The sequence below is a fragment of the Molothrus aeneus genome, chromosome 6 (assembly GCF_037042795.1).
Source record: "Molothrus aeneus isolate 106 chromosome 6, BPBGC_Maene_1.0, whole genome shotgun sequence".
Classification (NCBI taxonomy): domain Eukaryota; kingdom Metazoa; phylum Chordata; class Aves; order Passeriformes; family Icteridae; genus Molothrus; species Molothrus aeneus.
Window position 1 is genome coordinate 56,920,994 of NC_089651.1, and position 7,925 is coordinate 56,928,918.

The 7,925-nt window shown below is 44.5% G+C and overlaps 1 protein-coding gene across 1 annotated transcript in view; it reads right to left on the reverse strand.

The window, feature by feature from the left end:
* Window positions 1-7,653, reverse strand: part of SYT16 (synaptotagmin 16) — a 58,689-nt gene extending 51,036 nt beyond the window's left edge. Inside the window, exon 1 of the mRNA XM_066551329.1 lies at window positions 7,498-7,653. The gene's annotated coding sequence lies outside the window, so the exon portion shown is untranslated. The remainder of the gene's footprint in view (window positions 1-7,497) is intronic.
* Between the last annotated feature and the right edge of the window lie 272 nt (window positions 7,654-7,925).

Consider the following 7,925-nt stretch of genomic DNA (forward strand, 5'->3'; position numbering starts at 1 on the left):
AAATACACACATAAAATAGCAGAGGGTAGATTAGAAATGTACTCAGATGAAGGCAGGCAGCAGCAACACTGGGCCAAGAAATCCTCTATCCTGGTTCTGGGAACAATCTGGACTCTGTGCTCCTCTTGCAGTTGCCAGAATTGTATCTAACAAGATGCCTGCAAAGCCCTTACACTCTCACCAAACATTACTATGATGAAAATGTATTTCCAGTTGAAATTGTCACAGTGCCAAGCCCAGCCTGTGCACTTGAAACTGTTCAGAGGGTTGGAGCTTCTTGCAGAAGTGTTATGAGAGAAGTTCACAGACAGTGCCCAAGGTTCACATCAGCTGTGAGCATCACTACTGACCAAACTGCCCTAAGGGAAATACAAAACAGAAATGCAGAACATCTGGTACCTTTTTGGCCTATTTTGGGCTATAAAATTGCTATTTATGTGGTTGACTTTAACACACAAAGAAAGAGAAGACAGAGGCACTTTCCAAGTGATTATGTGCTCTGTGATAATAGTTTTCAGCTGGTGAATCAGAAACTCCAGGGCACTGAAGGAAAATCTAATGGTTTATGCCAATAAATTAGACACATCTCATTGGAAACATTCACGGGTTACAAATCAACACAACAATAAAGCCACTGCTGCAGAGCCGTGGTCCTGCAAGCCCCAGGATGGGGAAGGGAAAACAAAGATGAGCTCAGGCAGACAGCAATGTACCCGGCTGCACGGGGCTCAGCCCACGCACAGGAAGCCTGCAGACTTATTTCTCACTCCCAAATCATCTCATCTCTTTGCAGGCAGCTCGCTAGTGATGCTGTGCCAAATTAGTTGTAAAAATTGATGCCCAAATGACAAAAGTGGTTTTGATCAGGATATTTAGCCCCACGTTTTCTCCTACTTTCTTTTCGTTCCTTTGTTCAGTGCTCTCCTTTTGTCAATAACAATGGCAAAAATTTACTGATCTTCACTGCTTTAGTGGGATGGGGAGAAGAGGAAAGAGGTAGAAGAAAAAAAGGAATTATGCAAATGTGACATTTATCGTTCAGAATTGCGAAGCTTTTTTTTCAAAAACCCAAGTCTCTCCATCATACAGAGTATGTGATGACAAATTCAAGCAAAAAAAAAAAAAAGTTTCTGGAAGACCAGTATTCAAATATTGTGCTCAGAAGCTCCTAGAGCAGTGGGGCTGAGGAGCTGATGGTGATTTCCTATGATTTCCTATGCTGACCTCTTCATAACTCTGTTTTGCCTAGATTGTAAGAACTACTGAAATCAGAGGTGTTCATCTCATGTAAGTCCAGGACACCCAGAAAGCAGAGGATCTGTGAATGCACAGATAGATATTATTGCCACCAAAATATTAATACAAAACCTGGGGGAATTTCAGGAGAGAAGGTGGCAACACCTCCCTGGCCACAATATTTGGTTTGGATATTCAGGTGAGCCAGATTTTGACTTGGCACTGGTGATAAATCCAGAGTCACTCCATGAAGGTAGTCACATCCTTCAAATCAAAATAAAGCCCTTTGCATTTAAAGAGCTACTTGTCACCAGAGGCACAAAAAAGCCCCTAACTGTTCCATGCCAAATGGCTGCACAAAAAAGCAGCAATGAATAACTTCATTTTTACTTCTCCAGCCGAGGGTTACATAAAGGGCATAAAGAAATTCACAAATCATTGGAGTATTAGGAAAGTGGTGTTAGTAGTGGCAACTGTGCTCTTTCAGGCTGAAAGAGTGAGAAACGTCTGTAATTACTGGATTAGGGGAATGAAAGAAGAAACCTGCAGTCAGAAATTACAGCAAGTTCTGTAATTGAGCTGCTGCCATTCTCCAGCTTGCATGAAGACAGAATAGCCAAAAGGAAATCACAAGTTCAAAGGGCTGGAGAAACACCAATTTACACCAGCACTCCAACCCACTCACCTGTTCTGTCAAGCTGCTCCCTAGAGCAGATCCCATAGACTACACCTTGCCTGCAATTGTGCTACCCAGTTTGCAGCAAGTGAACAAACCAGGGTCAATCAGAGCAATTACTTGCATGAAAATGAGCAGTGGGAGAGCATGTCTAGCTGTTTAACAAAATGAAGTTATTTTAGAAACATTTAGAGGAGTCACCCAGTTCCTGTTACTCCTTCCCCCACGCACACACTCCATCCTTAGAGAGCCTGTGGGAATTGCTCTGTGTGGACCACCAAGAGCAGTGCAGGCAGTGCTTTTTGGGAGACAAAAACACAGGGGATGATTCCTGGTGATCCATCTTTGTGTGCACACATGGCTGAGTGTCCTAGTTTAGGGCAAATTTGGGGGAAAGCCTCCAAAGGGGCCCCTCCAGAAAGCAAACCCACACAGCTCCTTCCCCCAACCGGTTTGGGAAGGATTCCTCGGAGAGAAGTGGAAAGAACCTGTTTATTTAACAGGCACAGCACCCCCCAGCACACAAAATGAACAATACTGGGTGACACCACTGTGTCACTGCTCTGAAAAAGATGACAAATTCAGAAAGTCTCTCTGGGGGTGCTCGCTCTGTTCTCAGTCCCTCCGGCGCTGGGGCAGCTGCTGCCCAGAGTAGGCCCCGCTCGGCCACAAGGGGCAAACTCTCGGTGTTTGCCAGGGCCCAGCCCGGAGCAGGCTCGAGTGGGTCCAAAAAAAAAAGGAAAGGAGAAACAGTCCAGGAAGAAATTTGGACTGCTTAGCTGAACTAGCTAACGAGCAGAAGCAAGAGCAAGCAGAAACAAAGTAGAAGCAAGAGCAAAGCAAAAAGCAAAAGCAAAAAAGCAAAAGCAGCACCATGTACTGCCCTGTCTCTGTGTCCTGCCAGCCATGGGGGAGTGGCTGATTAGAAACCCAAACAAAACTTTCACTCTTCAGAGCCAGTCTTGAAGGCTCTGAACATAATATCCAGCATAAACAGAACACGCGAATGGGGATACAAACATCATAATGTCACCCTAGGACACTGAGTCTGTAGTTTCCACCTCCTCTCACTTCTAAGTCAACCACCAGTCCAGCCAGGAACACTGGGAGGCTGAGGGGTCACTGAGGAAAGCTGAAATTTAAAGGAATTTGGAGCCACAGATCTGAGCAGGCAGTTGTCCCTACTGACTTAGGGACTGCTCCCTCAGCTGCTCTAATCCTGCATTTAATTCAGCCTGTTGCAAACCAGGCTCATCCAACATCAGTAGCAGCAATCCCACTGTCCCATGGCCACTCACTCCTCCTATGCACCTCTGTCGAAGCAGTTGAGAGAAAAAGCAATTTAGAAGAGCAGCTTCATGTGGGCACTGAGAAACTTCCCTTTCACAACCTTCTCTCCTTCCTGCCACAGGTTGGTCAAGGAATCTGAGCCACATACCCCAGCTGGGTGACAGAAACAGCCTCAGGCTCACTCTCAATCTGCCCATGCTGAGGACAGGGGAGCTACTGGGTGCTCAGCATCAGAAAAGGACCAACCACAGTTGTGTTTCTTTGGAGAAGTACACCCCTGGGTTTTCCACAACTTTGGAGGAAGCCAGACTGGTGCTGTCACACTCACCCACGTTTCTTATTTCTAAACATGAATCTCTGCCTCTGCTGCATGTGACAGTCCCACTCACCGCATGTGACAGGTCCCCAGGGCCCGCCTGGCCCCGGGCAGCACTGACAAGGAAAGGCAGCACCCAGGCAGCCCTGCTAACATTCCAGCCCCGGCTGAGTGTTTGAGGTGTTGATGCCTTCCTCAAAGCCTTGGCTAAGGGAGATGAGTGGTTTATATAAGAACTGCATCTCAATTTTTTTATTTAGTCTAAGTGTGCAGCTAGCCCTAAAGGCTGGAACAGTGGCTGTGCAGAACAGCTTGAGAACATGAACTGAAAGTGCTCTTGAGGCTGATAAAAGAGAAGGAAAAATGAAAATAAAAAAAATCTTCCTTCCAACCTCATGATATTTATGCTGTTTTCACACATCAAGAGTATATCTTCAACAAGTGTTCACGGCAAGGCACAATTGGAATATTTTCATATAAAGCACAGTGTACTAAGCTACAATTTCTTTCCCAGTCTCAGGTGACATCATTATGAAAAGATTGCTGTGTAGAACAAAGAGGAACTTTCACTCTCTTGAGCCACAGCACTGAAGCCTGTGGTTGGTTACAGCTCTTTGCATAAAGGTTTGCCCAGCATTGTCACAGGTACCTGTGAAATTCACTTCACCCATGAACCTTTGAAGTAAAGGACTCCCCAACTCTATAAACACCATGTGTAGGAACATCACCACCTCCTCTTGGTCCCAAAATCCACACTACACACAGGGACACCAAACCATCACAGCACCAAAAGGTCTCACATGAGACCTCACTGACTTCTCTCAAGCCTCTGCTCAAGGGAGGCTCCTCCTTCCTTGTGTGGAGAGATGATTCAAGGGGAAATTTCCCATAAACACTCTCCCAGTGCTTGAAAGACCCCCAGTGCTGTGAAGAACCACTCCAGCTGACTCTAAAGTTAAGGCAGCTAATCTTTCCCTCACCAAGGAGTTCTGCACATGACCTCTATAAAGGCTCTACACCACTCTGGAAAGACCAGGACTGCTTTGTGCCATCACCTCTTCCTTCTGCACATTCTTGTGTGTAGCCAAGCAAGCCTTATATGCCCCGTGCTGCCTTCCTACCAGGTACGTGGTTACCAGCTTCTCTAGCTTTTCAGCCTGCTCTGAGCAGTGCCAAGTGCATCCTAAATACAGGCTGGCTGTGTCCAGATGAGCTCCAGCCCTCCCAGTGAAGGGACTCCTGAAGCTGAGTGAGAAGAAACCAAGGCAGCACATCCCTGCTCCAGAGATGAACTCATCATTGAGATCAATGAACCAGTCAAGAACAGGATTCATAGAAGTCTAAAGTACCAAAAATCTGCCATCCATTTTGTCCCAGTAATTAAGAGTCTTTGTCCTGAAGTCTCCTAAAAGGTTTTCAATGAAATCTTCATTTTCACAATGATCTTTTCCTTATCTTTCTCCCTCCATAGAGACACAAACTGTGCAATTAAAATCAAATCAGGAACAAACCAGCCAGATGTATCCTAGAGCCACGTTGATGGGAGCACCTATTTCAATCTGTCATTTGCCTTGTTCTGGGGCCAGGCTCTATACAGGAAAGCAAAAACAACAACAAAAAAAGAGGCTCTGACATTTTACAGTAGATTTTCTAAATGTCACCCTGCACACCTGCAAAAGTAGACAGATTTCCTCATGTTTCTCTACCAACTCTCTTCTTCATTGGTAGATAACTCAAAACTCATCTGGATCCAAGGGCAAGAGGGGCAGCTCATGGGCTGAACCCATCCACCCCTTCCCAGGCCACAGCCTTCATTCACCTGTGCTATTGCATGTGGGGGTTCATCCTATAGCAGATGTCACAAAAAGTCATGCAAAATGCCTTCTCTCCTAATTAGATAGACATATTCTAAGCACTCTTCATTCCAGATGTGGAGAATGAAAAATCTTTCCACAATTTGAGAGTTTAGGACTGGGAAGAGCAACCCTTAGTGGGCTGCATGCTAAAGAGCAGCAGAGTCCTTGGAATCAGGATCTCCTTGCAACGTACACAGCTCAGAAGAAAAGAGTTGAAAAGAGGAAAAGTGAGTGCTAACCAATGAACTACATGTTGCAAGTGCTCCCCCATCCTGCTCCTTCCTACCCACCAAAGCCATATTTCCAAATCTGAAGCAAACTCTTGCTTGTCAACACTCCTCTTGGGAGAGCTCCCTGAGGGTGCTGGAAACAGCCTTCCCTGGCTTCCCTGCCCAGGCTCAGCCTCCAGGTTTCTACATTCGCCATATGACACACTGAGTTAGCCCAAGGTTTAATATATTCCCTCATGCTGCCGTCCTTTAAAAGCATTGGCATTTCCTACACACAGATTCCATATTGACTTTACAAGTACCAAGACACCACGGTGAAATTTAAACTAAATATAGAGGTGATATTTTTAAATAACTCTCAGCTCCAACTCACCAAGCCGATTTTATTTGAAGGGGAAAAGCAGACTCCAGCTTTAAGCTTCCATTATAATTAATGATTACAACACATTCCTCTGCCTTATCAGATTTAGCACCTCATTAAGGTACGTGGTATTTTTCTTGCACTGCACAGCTGTAGTTAAAGTTGACTTAGTGTTTCCATTATAAGCCCATGTTTTCAAAGGTTTATCACTCAGACACATGAGATTTAGTCTGAAATGAAAATTGCCATCGAGAGTGTCAGCTGGGAAGCAATTTCTTGTCCTTCAAAACCTGGAAGCAACAAACACCAAAAAAAAAAAAAAAGCAAGCCACTCTGTTTATTAATAATTCACATTTTAAAAAGCATTGCAAATACATGTTTACATGATAGCCTGTGACAGCTCCATAGAATGTCAACACCCACACGCTCCTGGGAGATGTGTCATCTTAAAAACTGAAATAAAAGCCACATTTTTACACCACTTGATGGGAGGCGAAGGGAAGGGGAAAAAGACTTTAAAGTAATATTGATGAAGGAAACTTATAAAAAAAACCCCATAGTCTTTGTTTAGAAACACTGAAGTTAGGACTTTCAGTCGAGAGGGGTGTGGGAGGGAATCATTTCAAGTACCACTTGTACTTGTACCTTTTTGGTGCCTGTCCCTGGCTCACTAATGAATTTCGCAAGAATTAGACCCACTGAGTTCCTGCCACAGATGGCATCCAAGCTTTCAACTGTCCATGAGCCCTGGAGTCTCAAAGTGCAGCCAGATCATGTCCTCAACCAGGCTGAGGCACAAGGCAAAATGAACAGCAAAACAACCTTGTATGAGCTCTATGTTTTGGGATTGTGTTCTTATGCCATTGGAGTTAAGACTGAATCATTGAGAAGCAGACTCCTCAGTTGGGAGACTTCTGAGGCCTCTTCTTGGCTGACTATCTCAGTGATTGTGCACTTCTGATGTGCAAATTTACAAACAAATACAAGAAGAAATTACCAAATTCACAGTGACCACCATTACCAGAACAGATGCATTTTTGATGGCTGAAAAAAATTAAAATGTTCTTTTTCTAACATAGTAAAATTCCCAGCTGTTCTGACTCCAGGACTTGTGGGTTTACCCAAGACATAACATTTCCAGAACACAACAAACACATGAAGGAACATGTAATCGCTACAAGGAAAGCAGGACAGGCATATCCTCTGTGAGCAGAAAGGCACAGTTGTTACTCAGAAACACTCACATTTTGCTCCTCACTGGATAAACAAAACACTCCCAAAACAGACAGAGCAGGGAGTGGGCTTCTTTACCCAGAGTTGACTTTCATTTTTCAAGACATTACTCCAGACAACAAGGATAATGGGAACACAGTAGTAATTGCATATCCTCATGATCAAATTTGGGAGGTTTATTACCCAAAACCCTACTGTTTTCCACACAAACAACCTAAGAAACAGCAAGTGGGCCTGTGTCTGTCCTCCCAGAAGACCCTGTACACCAAAGGCAGTGTAATAAATACTGTGACACTCACCAAGGCCTTCATGAGCTCTGGACTTTGCTTTCCAGTGTTTTCTTTGCCCTCATTGTTCCAGGCATGGGAGCTCAGGTGTCTCTTCACAGTAGAGCTTCTTGTTGATCAAGTGAAAGAGGACTGCAGGGAGGATAATGAAGGCTCCCACTGCAGACAAAAAAACCAGTGGCATCAGGAGTAACTAAGGACAGAAAGTCAAAAAAGAAGTCATTGGCACAACCAGGAAAAACTGCCCAGGGAAAGGTGTGGTTTAAGCACAGCTGTATACATGGCTCTGCTTCCCCATGCTCTACACAGAAGAAATGGAACTGAAATCTAGCATAATTTGGGTTTGGATATAATATCCATTTAACACATTGATCTGGCCTGCTAAGGATGTGCATCACACAGACTTGGTTCCAATTTAGGTCTTCATTTCTGTCACAGGA